Below are 8,048 nucleotides of genomic sequence, written 5' to 3'. Positions count from 1 at the left end.
TTCCTCTCGCTAATATAGATATTGCCATTACACGAGTGGAGGAGATAGAGTCACAAGTACAAGTGGCCTATGTATCTAGGGCAAATCTCTATTCAACTCTAGGTACTAACAATAATTTGGCATTACCTATAGCTAGTGGAGATCAAGGTGTGATAAGTCTACCCATAACAAACCCTAATGCAAGAGGAGGCATCATGCAAAATATATCTATGTTGCTAGCTCTTGAGTGGGTGTCAAATAATTATTCATACTAAGTGTGCATAGCTTAGTTGGCGCATGATGCAACCACATTAAGTGTATACAATTTAGTCGGCATATTGCAAGATGATTCTACTCCTAAATGAGTCAAGGATGCCATTGCAATTGAAGATGTTTATCATGTATGTGTAACTCCTCATCATAGCCATGGATGATAATTATCCAAATCCTATCTTTCAAATGGAAGTAAAGGTGGTTATATTTTTGGAGAAGCCCTCCTCACAAGTTTCTAAGACCTTAACTAACAAGGGATGCAACCCTCTTCCTAAGATCAACTAATAAGGCCCAAGATATGCAAAAAGCTACATGATTCTAAAGGCCTATTGAGAGTGGAAAAAGATTGAATTTTTTGACTGATTTTTGTTGTTTTTGAGGTCTGAATGGTTGATTTTTGATGGATTTAGAGTGATGTATGGTTGTTAATGGAAGTGTTTGAGAGTGTTTTGGATGATATTGATTATGTTTTGGAAGTTCATGATGATTCTTAGTGGAACTATGAAGCTCTATGATGTTCTGATAGGTTCTGTTGAGGTTCTAATACCTTTTGTATAGCTTCTGTTTTGTTATGATTTTCTTTTGTATGAAGTATGGATTTATGATTGATGAAGGTTGAGATCTTTTGAAAGCTTATTTAATAGTTTTTGATAGTTTGGAATGGTTTTAGTATGACTTATGAGGATTTGATGTTCTTTGATGACCTTTTGTAACTCTCTGTAAACCTTCTGTAGAGCCTCTGTCTCTATTCTGTTCTGTAGATCTTCTGTAAGTATTATGTAGAATGTATGTGTGACTTTGGAAAATTTTTCTAGCTTTTGAAAAGGATGAATATAAGCTCAAAAGAGCTAAAACAAACGGAAGAAGTAGCTACCGAAGAGACTGAAGAGAAGGCTGGAGTGACAGAGAAAGGATCGAGATATGAAGGGTTACTATAGTAGCTCTGGTGCCTCTTCGACACAAACATATCTCTTGGGAGGTGTATCCACGACCTAAGAAGGATTATTGAGAGTCATTATTGAGTATTTTAGTGAGGAGATGATGTATTATTGATAGAGAGAGAGAGAGAGAGAGAGAGAGAGAGAGAGCCAGAGATAGCCAATTCTATGAAAACTATGTACCTTTCTATGAAAGATTGAGAGAGAAAACTATGAAGACATTGAAGATGAATAATATGTGCTTGATTTCCATTCAAAAATGGTGTATTCTTTTATGATCCTTGTTCTATTGATGGATTTTATGAAGATGTTGAAGATTATGGTTGATTCTATCAAATCCATGGGGCATATCTATTATGATGCTGTGTGAAGAATTGTTGTTTTCCTTGTTTTGGTCATCAAAAGAATGAAATAAAAGCTTGTTGATGTTACAAGATAGATTTTCTTGCAGTAGAATCCCCTTTTCCTTGGTGTCTCTCTTGGGGCACCATGTTTTTGGTGCGCAGCCGGGGAACCTTGCCATCAACAAGCATCAGAAGAGACTGAAAATGAAGGAAATGGCATTGCCAAGAAGAGGAGAATTCAATGGATGCTTGCAAAGTTTCTTCTTCCATTGAAGAGTTGGAGATTCTTATTGTCAAAGCCACTTTCTACAAGAAGTTCATCCCACAATGGCGGAAGTATATTACCATCATGATGCAAGCTCTATGTGGTGGACTATTTCCTCTTCCTATTGAGGCAACAGAGATGTGTATCTTGGTGGCAAATTGTTTGGGAACAAACTGAAGAGCAGAAACAGAGAGAATGACTATCCATGGAAGATTTGGTATTCATTGAGAAGTTTCCAAACCTCATCAAGTGGGAGATTGTGAAGAAGCTTTAGGAGTCGTGGTCAGTGGAGGTTCACGAAAACAAGAAGGAAGATTTAATATTTGTTCGTGGATGCTCAATAGCAAGATATGTGGGATGCTTGGTGTTCTGACAACCTTATGTTTGTCCAATTAGCAACCCACTGGAAGTTGGTAGATAGAGTGTTCTTTACAACATACATTACTGAAACCATCAGAAAGCTGGCATTATTATAATGATGGCACAACAATGATCCTAAGAAGAATGAGTTTTGATACTTTTAGAACGGAATATCTTCCCCTTTGTAGTGGTTTGAAAGCTAAATTCAGAGATGTTGAAAAGAAGGAAGTAGAAGAGATGTTGGCCAGAGAATCCCCTAGAGACTGAAGCCCCTCTCTGATTCTATTCTATTGAGTACTGAACAACTGGTTGGAGCCAACCCCCTGATGAATGATGCAATCAAGAGGCAAGTGTTAGAACGAGTCCAGAGGTACATGAGAAGAGAGAAGGCAAGAATCAAGACTAAGAACGAGCTTGCAATAGAAGCCTCCTTTGATGCCCTAAAAGCACTCTTTACAGAAGTCCCCATGGAGACTCAAGGTCCCCTTCCTAGTCAGATTCGTCCTGGAAATATTGATGACAGACCAACAAATATAGTCCTATTGCCAATTTTTAAGGGAGAGTACAATGAAGACCCTGATCTTCATGTAGTAGAGTTTATGGTAGCATGTGTGGCTAACAATGCCAGAACCCCTGAGCATTGGTTAGCAATCTTCCCCGCCACTTTCAAAGGCGCGGCATTTCAGTGGTATGAGAGACAAGCAGCAGGAACTTTTGGCACATGGGATGACCTGAAGTTGGCCTTCCTCACTAAATTCAGGCGTGAAGGTTTTGAAGAGTGGATGCGAGAGGAGTTCATGAACCTAAGTTAGTCCATTGGAGAAAGAGTAGAAGCTTATGTCTTGCAAATGGAATCCATCTTGAAGAGATGGACTAACCATCATTTGGACAAAGGTATCCAGAAAGGAGTATTTCTTAGAGGCCTACAACTAGAAGTTCGCAAGTTTGTGAAATTGAGAAGACCAATCAATCTACAAGCTGCAGTGGAAGGTGCAAGATTGTATGACGAAGTTGAAGCAAGGCTGTCAATGACTCCAAGAAGAGGAGTCTTACCTCCTCCCATACCAAGAATGGTATACTCAACAAATGCAGTCCCAGGGACAGTTCCCTACCCCTATCCCCAAATGCAAATAGTACTGCAATATAGTGCATCTAACCCACTGTGGTCACCATAGACAACAGTGCCTCAAATGATGGTTCAACCACAACAACTGGCCTCAAATAGTTACTCCAATGGCGACTCAACAATAGTGGAACCCTACCAACTGGAATCAACAACCCCAAGCCTTAACAGGAACTCTGAATTAGAACTAGAACAGAGGATCCTCTGGATCAACCCAACTAGTGTATGCAGTAATTTCAGAAGCTTCACAAAACCCTACTACAAGTACTTCAGGAGGTGAAAATATGAAGGACTACTTATCCAACTCAGTTGCAAGTATCAAGAAAGAGCTTATGGATGTGATTACAGAGTAGCTACAGACGCTGAAGGTGAATACCACCAATATATCCACTCTTGCGGGAGCTGGGAGAGATGTGATGCATTCTAATGTATGGTGCAAAAAGTGTCATAAAGTGGGACATTTAGCCATTGAATGTACCCGAAAACCAACCATTCATGGAGCCTTTTGTTCCTACTGTTTGAGAAAGAACCATACAGAGGATATTTGCTCTTTGAAAGAGATGCATGAATGAAGATAGAAGGATGAAAATGCAAGATTCAACTTGCTAGAATCCAAAATGAGAATGCAGGATATTGGACCAAAGCCTAGGGAGTTTGGTCCTAATTTCAGTCCAAGAAGGTTTCCCTCTCAAAGTTACAAAGGACAACAGTTTGGCGGTGGTCAGAGATCAGAGGTGGAATGTTATAGGTGTGGATAAAAGGGTCATATCTCCACGAATTGTACAAACCCTAGAAGATCTATGGATTACAAGGCCTTATGCAGCCGATGCAAAGGAGAAGGCTACACTGCAAAGGACTGTCCAAGTCTAGCCCTTGTCAAGGCCAATGCCACTGATAGCCAACAGAAGGCACAAGAGCCAGCCTCCAATTTGGTAGAGTTGGAAGTTGCCGCTATCACGTGCGCCAAGAATAAGAAACCAGTTGTCAACGAGAATAATTCCCCTGCCAAGACGGTGAATTTCAACCTGCCAACAGAGGGACATAGTAGTACATGACAGAACAATGCAGTACAGAGCACTGTAGTGCCACAGAGAGTCACAGAGATAGTCCCAGAAATAGGACCAGAGGTCTAGGAGATAGACGATATAGAAGCACCTCCAAAAATAGAGGAAATGCCGATGCTGCCATTACTACAAGAAAAAAGAAAGATGAAAATGGGTGTAGCCCCATTCCCCAACAGGCTGGAAAAGCCCGTGGATCCTATCAAAGAATATAACTTGGTAAAAGACCTAGACACTTTTAAACCTAACTTAACATTCTGACAGTTGCTGATGCTGTCTCCTAGCTGCCAAAAGAAATTCAAAAGCATCTTGACTCGAAGCCGTGGCTTACGGATTGCTCCTTCAACAACGACCAAGACCAATAAGGCCCCGGAGCCTGTAAAGGAAGTAGATGTGGCTAATGCCTTCCTAGATCCTGGAACCCCAAATATAAGTGTATGGATAGAAGGATGCTTTATTTCACATGCATTGATTGATGGAGGCTCATCAATAAACATAATGACGAATGTGACAATGAAGGACTTAGGGTTGCAAGAAATTCAACCTACGCAGTGGCTTATCAGATTGGCAGACCAAAGCAGAATTAAACTATTGGGCATCCTCCCATACGTAGAAACAACCCTTGCAGGAAGAGACCATTGGCTGATATATTTGGTGGTCAAACCGAATTATTATGGGACCTCATACCCTCTGCTGTTGGGAAGACATTGGCTTTTTGAAGCGAGAGCCAGGGCGGATTGGTTCAAAGGAACCCTAACCCTAGGCAGAGGACCCAACAAAGTGGTGTTGAAATTGTATGGATCGCAAAAAGGCAATGGATCCACATCTATCGAAGTCATAACAGACTCCTCCGATGAAATAATAGATGGTACATCAGGAGCGAAGAGGTTGTTAAACAGATCTTTCCCAAGAAAACAGAGGCACAGTCCCTAACAGTGGGCACTATAAGCCAACTACCTAAGGAAGCAAAGTCCTTGTCGATGGGAGAATACCTCCTGCCTCGACTCGAATTGACTTCTGAAATCACCTCTGACAGCGAGATAGAAGCATGGATGTACTGTTCTTCCTGTTACATGGCAGTCGTAGAGACAATAACAGAGATAGAGCCAGAGACAAAAGCAGAAGCAGAAACAGACACAGAGGTGGAGGATCTGTTCTTCTTTTATAGAGCCTCTACAGAAGCAAAGACAGAGCCTCTAGAGGAAGAGGATAAAAATGATGAGGAAGAAAATGAACCAGGATATGAAAGTACAGATGAAGAATTTCCTCTAATAGCGGACGATCTTGTTGATGGCCCTACAGAGACCTCAGAGGTCGAAGATCTCTGGGTGTTGGATGAAATGACCATGGTTCCATTTGGGTTGACCAATGGACCACAAAGTATGTAGAATCTGCATAAGCAATGGATCAAAGGCATAAAAATTAAGTTCACCAGTGGCTCCTATCGCCCTGACCATTCATTCCAGAGAAAAGATGATGATGATGCCCCTTGTCAACAAAAGCTAGAGCTATCAAAGCTACAGCTTCTAGAAGGTCCATGCTATGTGACATTCCTAGACGCATCCTCTGAAGATGAATCCCTAAGTCCTGAAGAAATCACCACTCACACAGAAGCAAGCAAGCTCTGATACCCTTCCAGCAATCTCAACAGACAAATGAGTCATTTGTTCAGAAGGAAGACACTAGTTCCAGTGGAACATTAGATGAGGACACTACTTCCTTGAAAGAGTCAGACCTCTATCTAGAAGAAATCCGTGGGACATTTATCTGTGAAGTGGAAGGTGAAAGACAAGTAACGTTCTTGGATACTGATGGTGCTGAACGTCACCTGAAAGTGGATCTCAATCTTCCAGAAGAAGAACTAGTAGTCGTGCGAGATCTACTAAAGGAGAACTTAGATGCGTTTGCTTGGTCATATAAAGACCTAAAGGGGATTGATCCCACAGTATACCAACATCACATTGACCTAGAGCCTGATGCCAAACCTGTAAGGCAAAGACGAAGGCGTATGAATTCTAATTATTCTACTCTGGTGAAGGCTGAATTATTGAAACTTCTTGAAGCCGAGTTCATTTATCCCATGGCTAACAGTGAATGGGTTTCACCCATTGTGATTGTACCCAAGAAGAATGGGAAACTTCGAATATGTGTGGACTTTCGGAAGCTGAACTCCAAGGCGAAGAAGGATCATTTCCCTATCTCTTTTTCAGACCAACTATTGGACACATTGGCATGCCATGAGCTCTATTCCCTCTTGGATGGATTCAGTGGATATAACCAAGTCCAAATTGCAGAAGAGGACCAATCCAAAACAACCTTTACCATAGAATGGGAGACCTATGCCTATAGAGTGATGCCGTTTGGGCTCTGTAATGCTCATGCCACCTTCCGACGAGTAATGATGGCTGCCTTCCAGAATTATTTGCATGATTTTATTGAGGTGTATCTCGATGAGTTCTGTGTCTATACCTTAATCCATGAGCATTGGGGACACCTAGAGCAATGTTTTGACAGATACAGAGAGTATGGGATTTCTCTCAACCTCCATAAATGTGTATTTGGTATCTCATCAGGAGTTCTTCTGGGCTATATTGACTCTGCACAAGGAATTGCAATAGACCCAGTGAAGATTGAGAAGATTGCTGCCTTGGCAGCACCAACAAACCTCAAGCAATTAAGAGGATTTCTTGGCCATGTGGGTTACTACAGAAGATTTATTCCACATTTTGCAACCAAGGTAGCCCCTCTGCACAAGCTCCTAAGGAAAGATGCGGATTTCCTTTGGACTAATGACTGCGAAGGAGCTGTTAATACCCTAAAACATTGTCTTATTCAAGCACCTATCTTGCAACCTCCTGACTGGATGAAGGAGTTTCACGTGCACACAGATCCATCAGTCAAAGGGCTAGGTGCTGTCCTATGTCAAAAGGGCCCTCTAAATTAGATCAACCAATATATTATGCAAGCTGAAAGATCACTGATAGGGAACAGAGCTACACAGTGACAGAGCTTGAGTGCTTGGAAATGGTGTTTGCACTAGAGAAGTTTCGACACTATCTATTGCCAATGCATTTCAAGTTTTACAAGGATCATAAAGCCCTGTCCTTCTTGATGAACAAAGTAGATGTTAAAGGACAGCTGATGAGATGGTTGCTCCTATTCCAAGAGTTTGACTTTGAAGTGGTCATTAAGCCTAGCCATTTCCATGTCCTAGTAGATCATCTATCACGGATCCCTCAAACTGCAAGAGAGGAACAGGATGATCCAGACCTTCCTTATGCTTCCTTGTTTCTAGTTTGAAACAATTACTCTTGGGTATGTAGACATAGCCAACCTCCTGGAAACTCAACAGTATCCCCTTGGCATCTCAAGCCGTGATAAGAAGAAGCTTCTGTTAGAATCAACCCCCTACACTTTGCTAGGCAGTGCACTGTACAAGAGAGGCAAAGAAGTATTGAGAAAATGTGTTGCAGGGGATGAAATCGGCATAGTATTGAAAGCATGCCATGACGAACCATGTGGTGGAAACTTCGTAGGAGAAGCGACAGCCAGGAAGGCTCTGTTAACAGGATACTAGTGGCCGACCCTCCACAAGGATGCATATGACTACTGCAAGAGATGTGATGCTTGTGAGCGAATGGGGAAACCCACCAAAACAAGTGCCATGCCACTGCAGTCTATTCTTCCCCTAAAGCCATTCGAGAA

This window comes from Lygodium microphyllum, chromosome 15 (genome assembly GCF_053477565.2).
Source record: "Lygodium microphyllum isolate KBCC chromosome 15, Lygodium_microphyllum_v1.1.10, whole genome shotgun sequence".
In the NCBI taxonomy this organism is placed as follows: Eukaryota; Viridiplantae; Streptophyta; class Polypodiopsida; order Schizaeales; family Lygodiaceae; genus Lygodium; species Lygodium microphyllum.
Note: the sequence above shows the minus strand (reverse complement) of the source record.